The sequence below is a fragment of the Rhinatrema bivittatum genome, chromosome 2 (genome assembly GCF_901001135.1).
Source record: "Rhinatrema bivittatum chromosome 2, aRhiBiv1.1, whole genome shotgun sequence".
Lineage (NCBI taxonomy): Eukaryota > Metazoa > Chordata > Amphibia > Gymnophiona > Rhinatrematidae > Rhinatrema > Rhinatrema bivittatum.
Genome location: NC_042616.1, coordinates 453,091,953 through 453,100,486, shown reverse-complemented (window position 1 = coordinate 453,100,486; position 8,534 = coordinate 453,091,953). Strand labels below are relative to the sequence as shown.

General features: G+C 40.4%; 1 non-coding gene across 1 annotated transcript; it reads left to right on the top strand.

Moving 5' to 3' along the window:
* The first annotated feature begins 6,057 nt into the window (after positions 1 to 6,057).
* Positions 6,058 to 6,130, top strand: TRNAI-UAU. The gene has a single exon. It is a non-coding gene; the product is annotated as a tRNA-Ile (tRNA).
* Positions 6,131 to 8,534: the final 2,404 nt, after the last annotated feature.

Here is an 8,534-nt window from a genome sequence, read left to right as displayed (position 1 = left end):
TCTCCCTGCCTTATCTCCTGTTCTCCCCTTCCATCTTTTTCTCCTTTGCTCCTTCCTGTTATTGTATCGACTCCTCCCACTCTCCTTCCAATGCTCTCTCTGCTCTCCCTCCTCTCCCCTAGCCCATGCCTCCCTTCTCTATATCTTCCTTCTCCTTCCTCTCTGCCCACCTGCCTTTGCTGTTCTCTACATTTCCTCCCCTTTCTCTGTCTTGTTTATGCTTTCCCTTTCCCCTTTTCCTTTCCCTTACTTCTCCTTGACATCCCGTGTGTATTTGGTCTGATTGCAGTGCATGCGCTTCGAAGAAAAAAAACCGGTAAGGAGACTTTGCAAACATCGCTTTGTGCCCTGTAATACTTTTAAAGGTCCTTGGTCAGCGGATTTGTCCGGCTGAGTTCGGAATTTAGCTGGACAAACCGCAAAGTGTTAAAATTGTGGGCCAATGAATGGCTAACTTACCTGGATAAAAAGAGATGACTGGGTGTGGGGCTTATGTTTAGCTGGGTAGCATATAGTTTTCCCCCTGTCCGAACTCCAAACCAGAAATATACCTTGTTTTATGCTCCTACCTTTACTTGTGTAGAGGATGGACAGTAATCAAACAGCCTATTTCTGTGGATAAAAGAGCACTTTATCCCCAGAAATGGCTTTCATTATTGTCCTCCTTGTATATAATGGTGATGTGCATTCAGCCTTACACAATTTAAAGTTTGAACCTTTCTTTAACAGACGAAGACAAGCCTGCATCAAAAATGACCGAGCGATTGGGAGTCAGGATAGAGGTGGGTATTTTTTTTAGATTAAGGGACAGGCCCTTCAGTGAGGTTAGATCCTCTGGAGCTGCTCAGGGGAAGTCTTCAGGAGGCTTCTCAGTGATGAACCGGCTAAGCTAAATTTGGGAATATTTCCAGCCGCCAAGCTGTGATTGAAAATTTATCCAGTAAACGGAATCAACTCTTGTGGTCACTTAGCAGCTCTTCTGAAAACTTACCCCTTACTTTGTATACAGAAATGGGCACAATTAACTTTGTGATAACCAAGAACAATGCCTGTACCTCAGATGGAAAGTAGGACATCAGGAAATGCTCACATATCTCCTTTCTTTCTCTTTCCGGTTCCGCTCGTCCTGCAAACTTCAGCACCGGTGCAGCTACTCCCATCCCTCTTTCCACTGCTCCCTCTGCTCTCTCTCCTCTCTTCTACCCCATGCCTCCCCCTCCGCATCTCCCCTCCTCCCTCTCCCATCAATCTCCCGGCCTTATCTCCTGTTCTCCCCCTTCCATCTTTTTCTCCTTTGCTCCTTCCTATTATTGTATCAACTCCTCCCACCCTCCTTCCAATGCTCTCTCTGCTCTCCCTCCTCTCCCCTAGCCCATGGCTCCCTTCTCTATATCTTCCTTCTCCTTCCTCTCTGCCCACCTGCCTTTGCTGTTCTCTACATTTCCTCCCCTTTCTCTGTCTTGTTTATGCTTCCCCTTTCCCCTTTTCCTTTCCCTTACTTCTCCTTGACATCCCGTGTGTGTTTGGTCTGATTGCAGTGCATGCGCTTCGAAGAAAAAAAACCGGTAAGGAGACTTTGCAAACATCGCTTTGTGCCCTGTAATACTTTTAAAGGTCCTTGGTCAGCGGATTTGTCCGGCTGAGTTTGGAATTTAGCTGGACAAACTGCAAAGTGTTAAAATTGTGGGCCAATGAATGGCTAACTTACCTGGATAAAAAGAGTTGACCGGGTGTGGGGCTTATGTTTAGCTGGGTAGCAGCCCTGAAGTGAGCTGGATAAACTTACTCCACTGTCTTTGGGTCTATCCAGCGGGAACCCGTACCTGGGTAAGTCCAGCTAACTTCCTGCTCTCAGCACCGCTGAATGGACCTATTAGTTTATAACTATAAATGAAGAAACATTTTGTTGGTATTCAGGGATTTCACAGTGCTAATCAGTGATTTCTCAGAGACGAGGAGTCCCTCAGATCACAGGGAACTGTCTGCCCTCTATAGTTACTCCAGTGAGCCATAGCAAATGGTTTAGTCCACTCACTACCCTAAACTAGGTCCTCCTCTGGGAAAAGGGACCCAGAAAAGACAAAACAATAAATATAACAATTGAGGAATCACTAAATAGCAGTCAAATGTTTATTTATTTAGCACAATCTGGTCAGAAGACCTCCTCACTGATTCAGATGCTGGTTGGTTACTCCAGCTCTGCCTGACACAAAAACCTGACAGAGCTGTGTGAGACTTGGTGCAGGACGCTGCTGATACCCAGCACTAACTTACCTGTCACTAATCATTCACAGAAACAGTGCTAATAAATGAATGTTTTAATATATAAGAAAAGGATTTACAGTTAACTCAAAAGGCTTGGAAAACTGCAAACAGCAAAGAGGAAAAAAGGAAAGGAGCAGTAACTGCTGGTACTTAAGAGTTTGCAGAGTGAAATACTGCTTCCTTCCTAGTCAGATATGAGGGTGCTGTGTAACCTTTTCCTGTCACCCCACAGCTGTACTTCCCAGCTGAAACAGGTCTCTCTCTCTCTTTCTGCTAATTCCACCTCTCATTCTCTCAGCCTGTTCTATCACTCTTACAGATCCTCAGCAGCAGTGCAATGTCTGCTGAAACGAGCATCTCTCTCTCAGTGTTACAGTCTCTCTCTCTCAGAACTTAGCAGCAGGGTGAAGACATCGGTCCTGGGATTCATCCACTCAGCTCCAGCTCCTGCTGCCAGTGGAAGTCTGTGCTCTTATACTGCTGCCCGGCTGAAGATCATCTGAATAAAAAAACCTTCTCTCAATATACCAGACTAGGAAAATGCTCCGCTGCGATACATCATAACTCTCATTGCTTGACGGTATGCCAATCCGTCCCTTCTCTGCAGCCTGCCCGCTCCACAGTGTATGAACCTTTCTCCATACATTTGCAACTGTTGCTGTGCCTATGATTTCCATGGGTCTTTGGACTATAATTGCTTATAGAAATCATTCTGTTTGACAGAAATGAAACAAGTAGGATTCCTTTAGTTCACGGGTCCCCTTCAGTTCATTTTGAACCCTAAGAGTTTAGAGTCAGAGTTTAAAGCTTTTAAAAAAGCTCTAAAAGCATGGCTTTTCAAACAGGCTTATATTGACTATCTTGAAAAAAAGGACTAATTGGTTTAAAGAAACATTATTTTATCTTTGTTTTATGTTCATTTATTAATAATTGATTAACAATTTTATTTTTTATCATATTTTACTGTACCTTTTAGATATTTCAGTTTGATTTTATGATTTTGTAACATGTAAACCGTTGTGATGTATATTATGAACGATGGTATACAAGAATTTTTAATAAATAAAATAAATAAATAAAAATGAAACAAGTTGGCTCCACTGATTTCATTTTTATATTTTGTTTTCAATGAATGCACTTCTCTAGCTGAGATGCTTGTTCAATTAGTCCTCCTTTAGTCGGGCATCAAGAGTTCGACGGTTGTTCACAGATTAAAAGAAGTGGTCAGTTGGTTCCAGAGTGTAATGGGTATCACATCTGCTTTACATGCAGAAGGGCCTGGGTTCAATCTCCAGTGGAGCCATTTTTAACTTGCTGCAGAAACAGACATGAGTCTGAGTGCAAGGATAACTTAGATACCGAAAAAGCAAGTTGAAGACCAATGGGTTCCATATATGTGCAGTGGAAACCCTACCTGTCAGGTTTTCAAGATACCCACAATCTATATGCATGGGATAGATTTACAGGCCCTTCCTTCTATGCGTGCTACTTGATGTCATGCGAATTCATAGCAGATATCGTCTTCCCCAGAAGAAGTGTGGGAATGGTTACTGGAGACGAAATAAGAAAGCTTTAGGTAAACTCCTAAGCCCAATACTTTGTGTGGTAAAAAGAATTCAGCAGTGACTCTAGTAAAACAAATTTTTCATGGTAGATGGGATGGCTCCTGGAAGATCTATTTTTTCCCAAGAGTAAAAAATGTTAGAATGTGAATGGTGGCTGAGGCGATTATCCCAGGAATTATTCAAACAGTATTCTAAAATAACTGGATAGGTGTTTGAAAGTGTAATAAAGAAATACTCACTCAAGGGAATGGTTCCATGGTGTAGATGTAATCACATCTGTTTCACACACAGAAAGTTTTGGGTTCAAGTCCCAATGGAGCCAATTTATGTTTCTAGCAGTGGATGAGCATTTTATGGATCTTCAGCCATCAGCTGTATTGGTGAATGCTTGCATTGTTATGGGACCTTGTTAGGGAGAGCTTGGGAGCAATCCTACAAAGATCTTGCAAGCACAGCTATCCAGGAGGGTTGAGTGCAACAGAAGACAGTGACAATAACTGTCTTGCACTAGTCCTGTTGGCATTTGAAACATCGTTAACCCCAGGTGCCCAAGAAAAACCGGTCCCACTGTCTGCAAAAACCGATTCTGATTTGAATTCCTCTATGCAAGGTTCCTTGGTATCCCATAGGAATGTCGTGGAAATGACTGAAATTCTGGAGGACATAGAAAAACATAGTCCTAGGGAATCCAAGGACAAATTGGTAATTAATGCAGATATGATTGATGGGACATTGCAACAGTTAAGAGGATGTGATGTTCAATTAAACTTGAATGGTATTGAGAATGTCTCTGTTATTACCCCAAAAAATTTTTCAATGGAAGAATTAGGAAAGATGATCATAAAGATGCAAAAATCAATAAATAGCTTGGCTAATACTGTGCAAGAAGCCTTGAAAAAGAATACTCAGGTAAAAGAGAAAGTGGATATATTAGAAAAGAATATTACTGTAATGGATAAACATTTGGGGGAGGTTCAAATTATTCAGCTAAACTTAATTAAATCAGAGGAAGATCATGAAAATAAGATTGTGGTATTGGAAAATCAGATGAAGAAATCAAACCTTAGGTTATTACATTTTCCAAAAAGTCATCTGATAACACCCCTTGATTTATTCTATAGTTACCTTAAGAATATTCTGAAATTTTCACAGGATAATTTACCTAAATTAAATAAAATTTACTATTTGCAACAAATGGAAGGGGTGAGAAATGGAAAAAATGGAGAGATTATTGAAGATCTAAATTTGACTGACTTTCTAGAAAATCCTATGAATCAAAGATTACTACCACAGCAACATTAGTAGTACAGTTTGTTTCACAAATAGACAGAGATGCAGTATTAAGACTGCATTTTAAATATCAGAAGTATAATTTTTATGGACAATCCATAAGGATTTTTCCAAACATAGCTCGTTCTACCCAGTTAACACGAAAGAAATTTATTGTAATGCGACCGAAAGTTATATCAAGAGGTGCACAATTTTATTTAAGATACCCCTGCAGATGCTTAATCAAACATTTAAATAACAGATATATTTTCACACAGCCAGAACAGTTACGAATATATTTGGACACCCACTCTTAGGAAACTGTGCAAATAAGGGAAAAGAGTTAAGTGGGATAAGTCAAGCATCAAGTATGATTTAGATTTATATTTTTTCTTGTTACTAAGTGCTCCTAGATAATTGGCAACTCATAGATCTCTATCAATTCCTCCTTTATTTGAGTTAATTGTAAACCGGCGTGATGTGCCATACGAACGACGGTATATTAAAAGTTGTTAAATAAATAAATAAATACATTACTTTATTAGATTACTTTGTGGAGAGAAGATTTGCTTTTGTATTATTTAGGATAATTTTGTCGTTATTCTGATGTATCAAGTATTCTATATTCTGTATTAAATTGAAATTTCAATAAAAATAAAATTTAAAAAAATATATTTTTTATCATATTTTACTGTACCTTTTAGATATTTCAGTTTGATTTTATGATTTTGTAACATGTAAACCGTTGTGATGTATATTATGAACGATGGTATACAAGAATTTTTAATAAATAAAATAAATAAATAAAAAAGAAACAAGTTGGGTCCACTGATTTCATTTTTATATTTTGTTTTCAATGAATGCACTTCTCTAGCTGAGATGCTTGTTCAATTAGTCCTCCTTTAGTCGTGCATCAAGGGTTCGACGGTTGCTTACAGACTAGATGAAGAGGTCAGTTGCTTCCGTAGTGTAGTGGGTATCACATTTGCTTTATACGCAGAAGGGCCTGGGTTCAATCCCCAGTGGAGCCATTTTTAACTTGTTGCAGAAACAGGCATGAGTCTGAGTGCAAGGATAACTTAGATACCGAAAAAGCTAGTTGAAGACCAATGGGTTCCATATATGTGCAGTGGAAACCCCACCTGTCAGGTTTTCAGGATACCCACAGTCTATATGCAAGGGATAGATTTACAGGCCCTTCCTTCTATGCGTGCTACTTGATCTCATACGAATTCATAGCAGATATCGTCTTCCCCAGAAGAAGTGTGGGAATGGTTACTGGAGACGAAATAAGGAAGCTTTAGGTAAACTCCTAAGCCAACATCTTGTGTGGTAAAAAGAATTCAGCAGTGACTCTAGTAAAACAAATTTTTCATGGTAGATGGGATGGCTCTTGGAAGCTTCTATTTCAGGGAAAAAAAGTAATGACTCTTCATCTGAATAAAAAAGCACTAGGAGTCGAGTGGAATCATTTAGACTAACTGTTTTATTAAAGCATGAGCTTTCGAGGACACAGTCCACACCATCAGATGCATGAAATGATGTACAGTTGATGTGTACAATATATACAGAACAGTGAGAAGACATGGGAAAAGGCAGGAAACGGTGTGGAGAGAGTGTGAATAGGATTGTAGTTTAGCCTACTGACAACTGAGGTAAGTGTGAATAGACAGAATGATCAGACAACAGTTCAGTTTATGCATATTTGTAGTGAGTCCTGAATCCATTGCTTCTGTTCAGCCCTTGGGTGATGGTATTTAGATTTTTAATGAGTTCCAATTCAGCAGTTTCAGGCTGGAATGCTCCTTTGAAGTTTTCATGTAGGAGTATGGCAACCTTAAGGTCAGATAGAGAATGTCAAGGAAGGTTGAATGTTGTCATTTCTAACTTCAGGTTTAAATCCTTTTACCTTGTCCTTATAGATTGTCCCGTTTGTCCTATGTAGACAGAAGCGGGACTTTGCTGGCAGGTGTTGGCATATATTAGATTGGAAGAAAAGCAGGAGAATGTGTCCCGCATGTTGCTGATGATGTTGTGTCCAGTGATGGCATTGTCTGGGATAATATGTGGAAAGTGTTGGCATCTCCTTTTCTGGCAAGGTCTGGGTCCTGGTTTGGTGTCCTTGTACTATTTGCAGCGGCTGATGAGTATCTTTTGAGGTTGAGAGGCTGCTACACCAGACTAGCACGGCTATCCCTCTGAAGATTTTTCATGTAAATCAGTGGAGGAAAATTTGGCTTTCACTGCAACCTCTGCAGCAACATTTTCTCTCTCGCTGAACACAGAAGATTGGAGAGAAAAACAGTCACTGTTATCTGCACTCTGCAGCAGTGACACATCATCAAGCTCGTATGCCAGTTTCTTTAGCGTAAAGCTGGCTCCTGCTGTTGTAGTAGTCCAGAAGAAATCCCTCTTCAGTTTCAGGGCAGGACCTCATTTTTGGTTTTTACCTGCCGGTGCCAATGCAAAAGTGCGCAATTTTGGACACATTTAAATTTACTTCATCTGCTCTGCCTTTCCCTCTCCCTCACATCATTGTATATATGTTACCGGGGATGTGTAAGATTACAACAACGATTTAACATTTTTCCGTGGTATTATAATGCCCACTGCCTAGTGCCCACTGCACACACTTTGCCTTCTGCCAGGCAAACAGTGAGTGTCATCCTGTCTGCTCTGTCTGCACTATTTCTCTTTCACAGACAGGCTTCACAATACAGCCTGTTATGCTGCACTTTCTGGCCTGCCTTCACTGCTCGCTTATGCCCATTACTACCTAGCTCCCACTGCTCACACTGTGCCCACTGGCAGTCATACAGATAATAAATAACTAATCTGAAGTGTAGCTAAGGCTTCAATCACGAAAAAGGATAAACAGAACAGCAAGCGAAGCAACACAAATCTACAATGATGCAGAGATATTGTGATGCCATGCTGCCTCCATGGTTTGTTTTCCTGTCTTGTGTTAATGGGCTGCCACAGCAAAAATCCTTACCAAGAACTCGGAGAGAGCTCAGAACTATGATTTCACATAGACAATATCTAGAGAAACAATGCAGAGCAAGGCTGTGACATGCTTATTCTTCGAGCTCAGCATTACTGTAACCCGCTCTGCGGCATTATAGGAGACTAGGAAAATGCACCGCTGCGATACATCATAACTCTCATTGCTTGACGGAATGCCAATCCGTCCCTTCTCTGCAGCCTGCCCGCTCCACAGTGTATGAACCTTTCTCCATACATTTGCAACTGTTGCTATGCCTATGATTTCCATGGGTTTTTTGACTATAATTGCTTATAGAAATCATTCTGTTTGACAGAAATGAAACAAGTAGGATTCCTTTAGTTCACGGGTCCCCTTCAGCACATTTTGGACCCTAAGAGTTTAGAGTCAAAGTTTAAAGCTTTTAAAAAAGCTCTAAAAGCATGGCTTTT